Consider the following 9,942-nt stretch of genomic DNA (forward strand, 5'->3'; position numbering starts at 1 on the left):
AGACTGTAGGTTATCTGTATAGGTTGCATAGTATTTGCAGTCATTACGTTCCTGTGTATATTGCGTGAATGACGGGTGGTTGGGCAGATATTGTGTTGCGGTAGGTAGTATGCCATACGGAACCGTTGTCCACTGAAACTGCCTATTCACGCACCAGTGGGGCTCGACAGCCTTAGTCAACGGGTTGGCGCGTATGGTTGGGTTGCGGAGAGATTGTGAGATTGTGGTTAGGTCTCAGCAGCAGGAGGGACGTAGAGGTCAGTAAGCTGGGCTGAGTTGAGTGGGGGACGGAGGGGGGTGATTTTGGGACGCAAGAGTCACTGTCTTCATGTTTTATCTTTTACGCCTGTGTTATGGAAATCATCATTATGAACAGCAGCTACGCTAATTATTTTCCCTTTGCTTTTCTGCTGTTATTTTGGGACGCGAGTCCCGAGAAAATGGCGTTCGTCAGCTCCAGTTTGTATCCAGCCTCTCACGGAGACTTCAGATGCTCCAATCACAAAGCCTATGAAGTGACGACTCAACACGGGCGATATGGACTCTCTATGGTGGACGGCACTGATCCTCAACAACTCGTCTTAAGACCGGCGTGCATACTTGGACTTCCAAAAATACTCTAAATGTTCCGATCCAATCTGACTTGTAATGCTGCCCGAATCATGCACTGTTCTTCCGTTGGCCAGAGGAGAACTGGCCCCCCGACTGAGTCTGGTTTCTCCCAAGGTTTTTTTTCTCCATTCTGTCACCTGATGGAGTTTTGGTTCCTTGCCACTGTTGCCTTGGATTTTGGCTTGCTTAGTTGGGGACATTTAACATTTAATATTCAATAATATTATTGATCTGCCTTACTTAAGGTGGACGTTGACGCAATTTCTTTTAGAAACAAACTTTGTTATATTGTTATATTGTTTTTGTTATATTGTTTTCATGTTATCACTGTGAAGCGCTTTGATACAATCTGTATTGTAAAAAGCGCTATATAAATAAAGGTGACTTGACTTGACTTGACTATTATGTTTCATCTAGCACAAATTTACGATGAGGTATATCACGGAACCGAATCGTTTGTGAACTCTCCGGATAACGGTCAGTTACATATTTTTTTTTTTTTTTTTTACACTATGTTTTATCTAACAAATAATTCATATAATAATGTGATGTTATGTTTCATCTAGCACAAGAATACGACGAGAGGGGTTTAGAGTTTTTCTTACAATCCCAGAAGCGGTGTTGGACGCCTTCGATTCTGACCAGGATTCATCAGATAGCGGCAGTTCTGAGGACTCTGCAGGATGTTTCAGACCCCCATACAGATGCTGTGATGTCCAGAACCTGAGCCATGACATGCTTCGCAGCACCAACCGGAATTTTTTACGGATTTTAGAAGTTGCTAATCAACCTTTATCGTTTCAACAAACCGAGGCCATTGTGTACGAGTCCCAAAGCGATGTTGTCACGCTTCTACACAGAGTGATAGACCAACAGAATCGCCATACGACTGATTTAAGGAGCGCTGTTGATTTTTTTGGCGTTTATCATGAGCAAGCTTTGAACGAAAACCGGCAATTACGTAGTGAGGTTTTGGCAGTGCGCGGGGAAATTACGCAGGCACGGGAAGACCTGCAGCTACAGACAATTGCATTGTCGCTATTCTCAGAGAGACTAAATATTCTTCAAAGACTATTGCGGGAATTACATGAGGTATTCATGAGAAGGTGATCATTTCCTTATTTTTATTTCAAACGAGTGGTGTTATTTTGTTTAATTTGATGGTTATTATTTGTATCTGTTTTAAAAACTAGTAGTGACTAGTTATTGATGTCATTGTTGTCAGTAGCCTATGTTAATGGGGTATTATTGTTTATGTGGTAGTCCTACACATGCTTTTGTTTTACACGATTTAAATAAAACATATCAAAATGCTTTCTAAAAGAGACAGACTCAGACTCTGAAGCCGAAGAAGCCGAAAGATCTAGACTTCACACTAACAGTTTACGTCTTTTAATAAATGAGCAGTTACGAATGATAAACACAAATGGTCTAACCACAACCGAACTATTGCGAAATATAATAGCAGAGCAAGAAAATTTGGGGGAAATACCCGTACATGACGATAATGAAAGCGCACAGACAGGCGTGGGGGTGCCTGATCGAACGAACCCACAGTCCCCTGAGATGAGTTTGAGCCAGGCAGAAATACGCAGTCTTGCTACCGAGGGTGGTCGCGTGGGTGATTTCACAATTATCCCGAGACCGCGTTTCAACGGGGTAGAAATTAATAGAACGCTTAATCTCAGCGAAATAGACACAAATGATTTAGCCGCTTTTAATATTCATCTGCATAACATTTTAAATGAGATTGTAGATTTTTGTCAACTGATGGCCGGTGAAACGGGATATATCAACATTGCGTTGTCTGGAGAAAGTTTACCCACGTCCATAAATACCGTTTTAACACCCGAGAATAATCATGACCCCTCATTATTTATCGAACAGCTTGAACAAGCAACACAGAGCAACAGTGAGATTTGCACTGATACATCACTATCGTTACAGATTTCAGTAGCTATGGACAGGCCTGGAGGGGGTCGCAGAAGAATTACAAGTCATGCGATCAGCGAGAGTGTAGAGAGGAATAAGATGCATTTATTCAGCCCTACAAATTTCGAAAATAATATGTGTTTGAGTTTCTGTCTAGCCTATTTCCTTAACCCGTCGCTTACTGATCAACAGTTACAAAGACCGGCGTACGAAATCCATACAAGTTGTGGCTTTACACCGCGTGATAAAATAGGGTATCACAATTTGGCTGTTTTCGAAAGAAAATATGATCTAAAAATTGTGGTATTTCATCGAGACTGCTCAGGGAGGCTACAAGTGTACAAAAACATGGATGAAATTCATCCAAAGACTGTGCATTTGTATAATCATGAGGGGCATTATCATCTAATAAAAAATTTGAAAGGTTTTATAGGGAATAGCTATGTCTGCCAATTCTGCAACAGAGGGCACAACGATATACGCACACACAGATGTAAATATGTATGTAAAGTGTGCAATACGGCCGAATGCCGATCACATGCTACAAACTCTAGACAATGTCCAGATTGCCTCAGATATTGTAGCAATACCTTCTGCTACAATACGCATAAAAAATCACGAGTACCTAGTGAAAGATCGCAGTGTGATACCCTGCGTTTCTGCTCGAAATGTCACTCTATTTATAGGGTTGTGAGAAACGGCGATAAGGTGAAACCCCACACCTGTTCTCCAAAGCGTTGCGTACATTGCAAAGAGGTCTTGCCAGATGATGGCAACCACGAATGCTATATTCAACCTCTTAAGCCTGAAACACATGATAAAAAATACATTTATTACGATTTTGAAACTATGTTTGAAAATGGCAGGCATACAGCTAATTATGTATGTGCAATGACACACGACGGCGAGACGTTTGAAGCAGGTGTTACAGAATGTGTAGAGCTTCTGGTTAAACACTTTAGACGTACGAAATACGCAGGCTTTACATTCATAGGACACAATTCGTCGGGCTTTGACAATTTTATACTGGCGGAACACCTTGCAAAGGAGGGGTTAACACCAAAAATTATTATGCAAGGATGTCGTATATTATACATGTACGATACTGTGTTTAGACAACGATTTGTTGATTCTTTTCAGTTTATCCCAATGTCTCTGGGAAAAATACCCTCAGCGTTAAACCTGGGTGTGTGTGTTAAGGGTTTTTTCCCCCATCACTTCAATAGATTGGAGAATGCAAATTACGTGGGGCCCTATCCGGCAAAAGAGTTTTACGGTTATGACACCATGAGTCAAACCAAACGCTCTAGATTTGATCAATGGTACGCAGGCAGTGGCGTAGGTTTGATTTTGAAATTGGTGGGGACGGGGACATCAATATTTAATATATTTAAAGTTTTGATCGAAAATATTGCTAGGGATATATCAGTGTCACTGGATATTGGTAGGGACACGTCCCTAGCGTCCCTACTAAATTCTACGCCCCTGTACGCAGGTGTATCAGGGGTCTTTGACTTCAAAAAGGAGCTCGCTTTTTACTGTCGGAATGACGTGATTATTTTACGCCTAGCATCTATAAAATATCGTGAAGAATTCATCGAATGTACAAACATTGATCCGTTTAAATCAGTGACACTTGCTGGAACGTGTATGAAGGTGTTCAAAACTAATTTCCTTGCGCGTGACACCCTGGCTCTCACACACAGTCATGCATACATTAATCAGTATAAAACTTTCTCAAACGTGTCTATACAATGGTTGGAGTATTACATGAAGAAACAGAACGTGGATGTCCAACACGCATTGAACAGCGGCGAAGCCAGCTTCGGACCCTATCATGTTGATGGGTATTGCGTGAGTGAAGAGGGTGTCAAAACAGCTTTAGAGTTTTTGGGATGTTTTTTTCACGGACATTGTTGCAGATTTAAGGCTGAAGAAATTAATCCCTTATCAAGAGTGTCTTTCGGGGCACTCAGGAGACAGTCGGATGATAAACTAAAAGCCCTTCGTAAAGTGTATTCCTTGCGCGTTATTTCTATGTGGGCCTGTGAGTGGGAGGCTGCGAAACAAACAGATCCGGCAGTGATACAATTTATGAAATCTTACGAAGCGCCCGAGAGAATGAAACCACGTGAAGCACTTTACGGAGGGCGCACAAACACGTATAAACTATACCACAAAACAGCCGAGGATGAGCGGGTGGATTATTATGATTTCACATCCTTGTATCCGTACGTACAATCATGTAAAACTTATCCTATTGGCCACCCTAAAATAATTTTTAAGGATTTCGAACCTATAGAGAATTATTTTGGGCTTGTCAAAGCCACCGTCCTCCCCCCTCGCAAGCTCTATCACCCAGTTCTGCCTTACAGAAGCGGTGGTAAGCTAATGTTTCCTTTGTGTAGGACTTGTGCTGAGAACCAGATTCAGACCCCTCAGTGCTGTCACACGGATGAGGACAGGTGCATGACAGGCTCGTGGGTTTCCGTCGAATTACAGCGAGCTATTCAACACGAGAGATGAGGTGTTGAAAATAGATGAAATCTGGCATTTTGAACAGACATCTGACAGCTTGTTCAGTGATTATGTAAATACATTTCTAAAATTCAAGCAGGAAGCCTCTGGCTTTCCCTCACACGTGGTGACAGACGAAGATAAGCAGTCTTATGTCGACGATTATCTTGAAAACCAAGGGGTTCAACTGGACATTTCTAATATTTCATACAATCCGGCAAAAAGATCCATAACCAAGCTAATTATGAACACTTTATGGGGTCGCTTCTCGCTTCGCAGCCATCTCCCCACCGCCGAGCTTGTGACAGAACCTGAAGAGTTCACACAGCGTCTTTTTAGCAACGCGTATGTGACAAAACATTTCTCTTTTGTATCTGACTCAGTGGCTTTAATCCAATGGTCTTACGCACAACAAGACCCCTCTCCGACTCGTGATGTTAACGTGTTTATTGGGGCATTCACCACCGCATACGCACGACTCGAGCTCTATAATCTTTTGGATAAATTAGATAAGAGAGTCCTTTATGCCGATACAGATTCTGTTATCATTGTATCGAAAAACGGAGATTGGATTCCTGAGACAGGACCTTATCTCGGTCAGCTCACGAGTGAATTAGAACCGTCAGACTATCTGGTTTTATTTTCAGCATCAGGGCCTAAATCTTATGGTTTTGCCACTAAAAATGGTCATACGTGTCTCAAAGCTAAAGGGATAACGCTTCACGCTAAGAACGCACAAATAGTCACGCTGCAGAGTCTGATAGGTCTTGTGCGCTCATATGTTGAGACAGGTGCCAGTACGCACCTGCTCGCTAGCACGGACACCATCACACGCAATAAGTCCTGCTTCACGCTGCATAATAAAACAGTTGTGAAGACGTTCAGAATCGTGTATGACAAGCGTGTCCTTCTACCAGACTACACAACATTGCCTTACGGGTTTTAACAATATTTGTGAATATGTGTGAAACAGATGTTTTTGACTATAGACTCAGGCATCCTTTTTCCGGGGTTGTTAGCGGTCCAAGCAATAGTGGGAAGACTTTTTTTGTGAAGACTCTAATGTATAACTCAGACAGAATGTGCTCTGTGAAGTTTGATAATTTTGTTTACATATATACATCCTGGCAACCTTTATACGACGAATTGTTGCATGCTTTTGATATTAAATTCATTGAAAATATCCCTAAGAAACTGGATGATGAATCTTTATTTCCTCGCGATAAAAGATCCCTTTTAATTTTAGATGATGTCATGTCTCAAGCAGCATGCAATTCTGAAGTCGAGAGGGTTTTTACGCAGTACACCCATCACAATGGGATTAGTTGCTTATTATTGGTGCAGAATCTTTTTTTCCAGGGTAAATCTACCAGAACTATAGGGCTTAACGCAAATTATTTAATAATATTTAAAAAACCCCGAGATAAGCAACAGATAGGTGTTTTGGGTCGTCAGATGTTTCCTGGTAATACAAAATTTTTCATCGAAGCGTACCAGGATGCAACCGAGAGGCCTTACAGCTATTTACTGATAGATTATAAACCGCAAACACCTGAAAGATTTCGTCTCAGAACAGATTTACTGTCAGACTATCCGGCGGTCTCCGTCCAGAAAGGGGGTTTAACATGAGTTCGAGACTTTCCAGAAATCTGTACCTTTTAAAGTTATTATACAAGAGCTCACCCAGACAACGAAACGCTATTCTCCATTCAGCACCTGACGAGCTTATACTGGCTCTCTGCGAAGTCGCACTCAATATTCTTCACGGTAAGATCCCTCTAACAGCGAAACAACACGGATCTTTAAAAAGGAGAAAGACTGAGATAAAGTACGTCGCTAATAAAAAGATCAACATAACCAGAAAGAGGCGCATGATTAATCAAAAAGGAGGGTTTATCTTGCCTTTATTATCAGTAGCTCTGCCTTTCATATCTAGTCTGATAACTAGAAGCTAAATCTGAAGAGAATGGATCATACTGATAAAATGTATCTAGTGCCAAAGCATCAATTGGACAGACTAAGGTCTGCACAAACACCTCGCGAAAATATCCACACTTTTGTGGAGGACCATCTGGATTCAGCTATTAGAGAGATATTGCAGAAACATGATCTGAACACGTACGAGAAGGCAAAACTTTACACCAATGCTTTACAGCGATATCTTAGCGTGGTGAAACACAATGATATGGAAAGTAGCACGCTGACCTTCACACACCCACCCGTTGAGACCGAGACCAGTGAGATCGCTCATGCATCAGATAGATCTGAGGAAGCCCTGATGATGTAATCGTATCTGAAGTATTAAACAATGTACCACAGAGAAGTTTAAAAAATGTGAAATATATTATGGATAAAATGTCCAAAGCCAAACACTTGTCTTCATGGACAGATAACGGGGAATTTGTTTATAAAGGGGCAATCATCCCCGGATCCCATGTGTTTGATCTGGTGAAAAGTGTGACGTCACCACAGATGATACGTGATAACAGGCGTCCAGTGGGGTGGCATGCGTTTCTGGAGGCTTTTGCCAATCTGCACATACCTTATTCGACTGTAGCCAACCATCATGTTAGGCACATGATTGAATCGCTTAAAAGAAAAACAACAGATGATAGCTTTGGAGATGTACCGTCGAAATCATTGAAAAAACGAGGATATCGTAAAACACCACCGCACACCCCTGATGCAGATGTATTTAATTCTTCTAAATTAGACAGTAAACAATGGCTGGATTTTTAACAAAATTTAACATATGATTTTATCTATTTTACCCAATGCGTGTGACTTATCCTATTTCATAAGTCTATGAATTTCATATTTTTTATTTTAAAAGATGTATATTGTGTTGTTGCTTTGTGATGTCAAATAAAAAGGGAAGAAACACATCATTCGTTTACGTGTCATTTTATTCGATACATATGTACATACACCATGTGTTAATACGTCTGATATGTTTTACCAGTCTGTACACACTGTATACACTTGAATGATTTCCTATCACAGACAGGGGGTTTCAATTTTTTCACAAAAAGAGAGACCATAGAGTCATTTTTTAACAGATTATCATTATGGTAAAATTTCATTATATTCTCATACTCAAAACCTTGAGAAATATGATACAGAAAAAAAACACAATGCTGTCCACAGGTAACAGAAGTATAATCTTGCACTTGTCTGGTAGAATAATGAACTTGTGTAGAATTATTTTTTAGAAAATCTTGAATACACCTAGGAAAACAGTCTGCATTCGGAGGGTTGCCGAAGCTGTCAAAGAAACATGCGACACCATTTCGACCTACGTACATCGCCACCCAATGTTGCCCCGGATCACCCGATGCGTCTGTATTTGAGATTAACAGGGCCGGTGTATCTACCAATGGTGCTTTGGGGAGGTAATCGCTAGGAAACACACCTAGAAAATTGACGTCACAGAAGTTATCCATGATTTCCGTCAACTGTACAGTATTCATTTCAAGCCTCCACGTCAGTGGTGTTCAGCGAGCACCTGTCTCCGGTTTGATATTTCGAGAAGAGAATCGTAGGTTGCATAAATTAAAAGATTGACGGTGTGTTCAAGCGGCTCTCTAAAACGCACTTCTAATCTAATATTTCCCGATCTAATTAGTGACATGTGTTGCCCACACTCGTCATCGGGCGTGAGATTGAAAGCGTAGAGTGTGTATCCGTTGAGAAAATCCTCCCTGTCTATGGCCAGCGGCTGATTCTTCAAATGTCTACCGGTCGCAGACACCAGCTGGTAAAATTCCCTAACGGCGTTACCTAAATTATATTGCGGTTGAAGAGGCCTATTAGGATTCGAGACTCCATCTGCGGTGAGATTGAGATACTCTAAATTAAAGTGCTTAAAAGCAAAAGGGTTTTTGTCATAAGCCCCTGTGAACGCCGAGTTATCAGTCATAGCTAAAATGATAGATTTTGGAAGAGTGCCGAGGAAGAGATTCTCGTGGTTTGAGACACGCGCCCCTGCTGGTATGGAGAAATTTTTCACACAGACACGGTCTATGGGGTATTTGGCTGTCGCCGAGAGAAGCGCTTGTGCGTGCCCCAAACGTACAGCCGGTGACACACTCACTCTCTTGACAAAGAGTGAAGCTGAGAGAATTTTTAGCTTGTAATCGATTGCGTCGCCGCTCATCAAACAGAATGCGTCTTTTGCTCTGGTTAGGCGAATACGGATATCAACCCCGTTCAATAATAGTTTCGGTTGAAAGAACATATCACAGTGTATCGGTGCTAATAACTCCACCACATTACTGGCATTGGTGAACGCGGCTCTTTTTGTCAAACCTTCGTTGCCGGCTCCAGGGATAGTCAAATCCATACTCCCGGCCGTATCCTTAAAGAAAAGACCTGCTGAAAAGTTGCTTTCTAACGTGTCTCTCCCATAATTAATGAGCGTTTCGATAATACATCTATAAGGATAAGTGCTGGACGGTTGTGAGACTAGACGATCCCCCAAAGACACATCAACCTGTGAGAAGATAGTCGCTGCCGGGTAATTGATAACCGTCACCGGAGCTCCGTCAGGGCAGTCGGACCCGTCCGGCATAGTTATTTTGACACGGGTAAATAATAATGTGTTATTCAAATCTGTGTAATCTTCACCCGTCCCCGCTATGAAGAATTCAATCGGAGATAAATCAGAAATAGCCGAAATCGGTGGGTATTCGATGTAGGTGTTCTTCTCAATAGCTGTTTGTGTCAAAGGGACGGTAAACAGATCCAGCTCGGATTTAACGCATTCGTCAGACATGCAATGTAACAGAGACATGTTTTTTATTTTTATTTTTTAGAATATAGTATTGACTCGTCTTTTTAATTTTGTGGTTCTTTTCACACGCTTCACACGAGTTCTTCTTT

Source organism: Rhinichthys klamathensis, unplaced genomic scaffold, assembly GCF_029890125.1.
Source record: "Rhinichthys klamathensis goyatoka isolate OS25496 unplaced genomic scaffold, OSU_Roscu_1.1 h1tg000123l_1, whole genome shotgun sequence".
Lineage (NCBI taxonomy): Eukaryota > Metazoa > Chordata > Actinopteri > Cypriniformes > Leuciscidae > Rhinichthys > Rhinichthys klamathensis.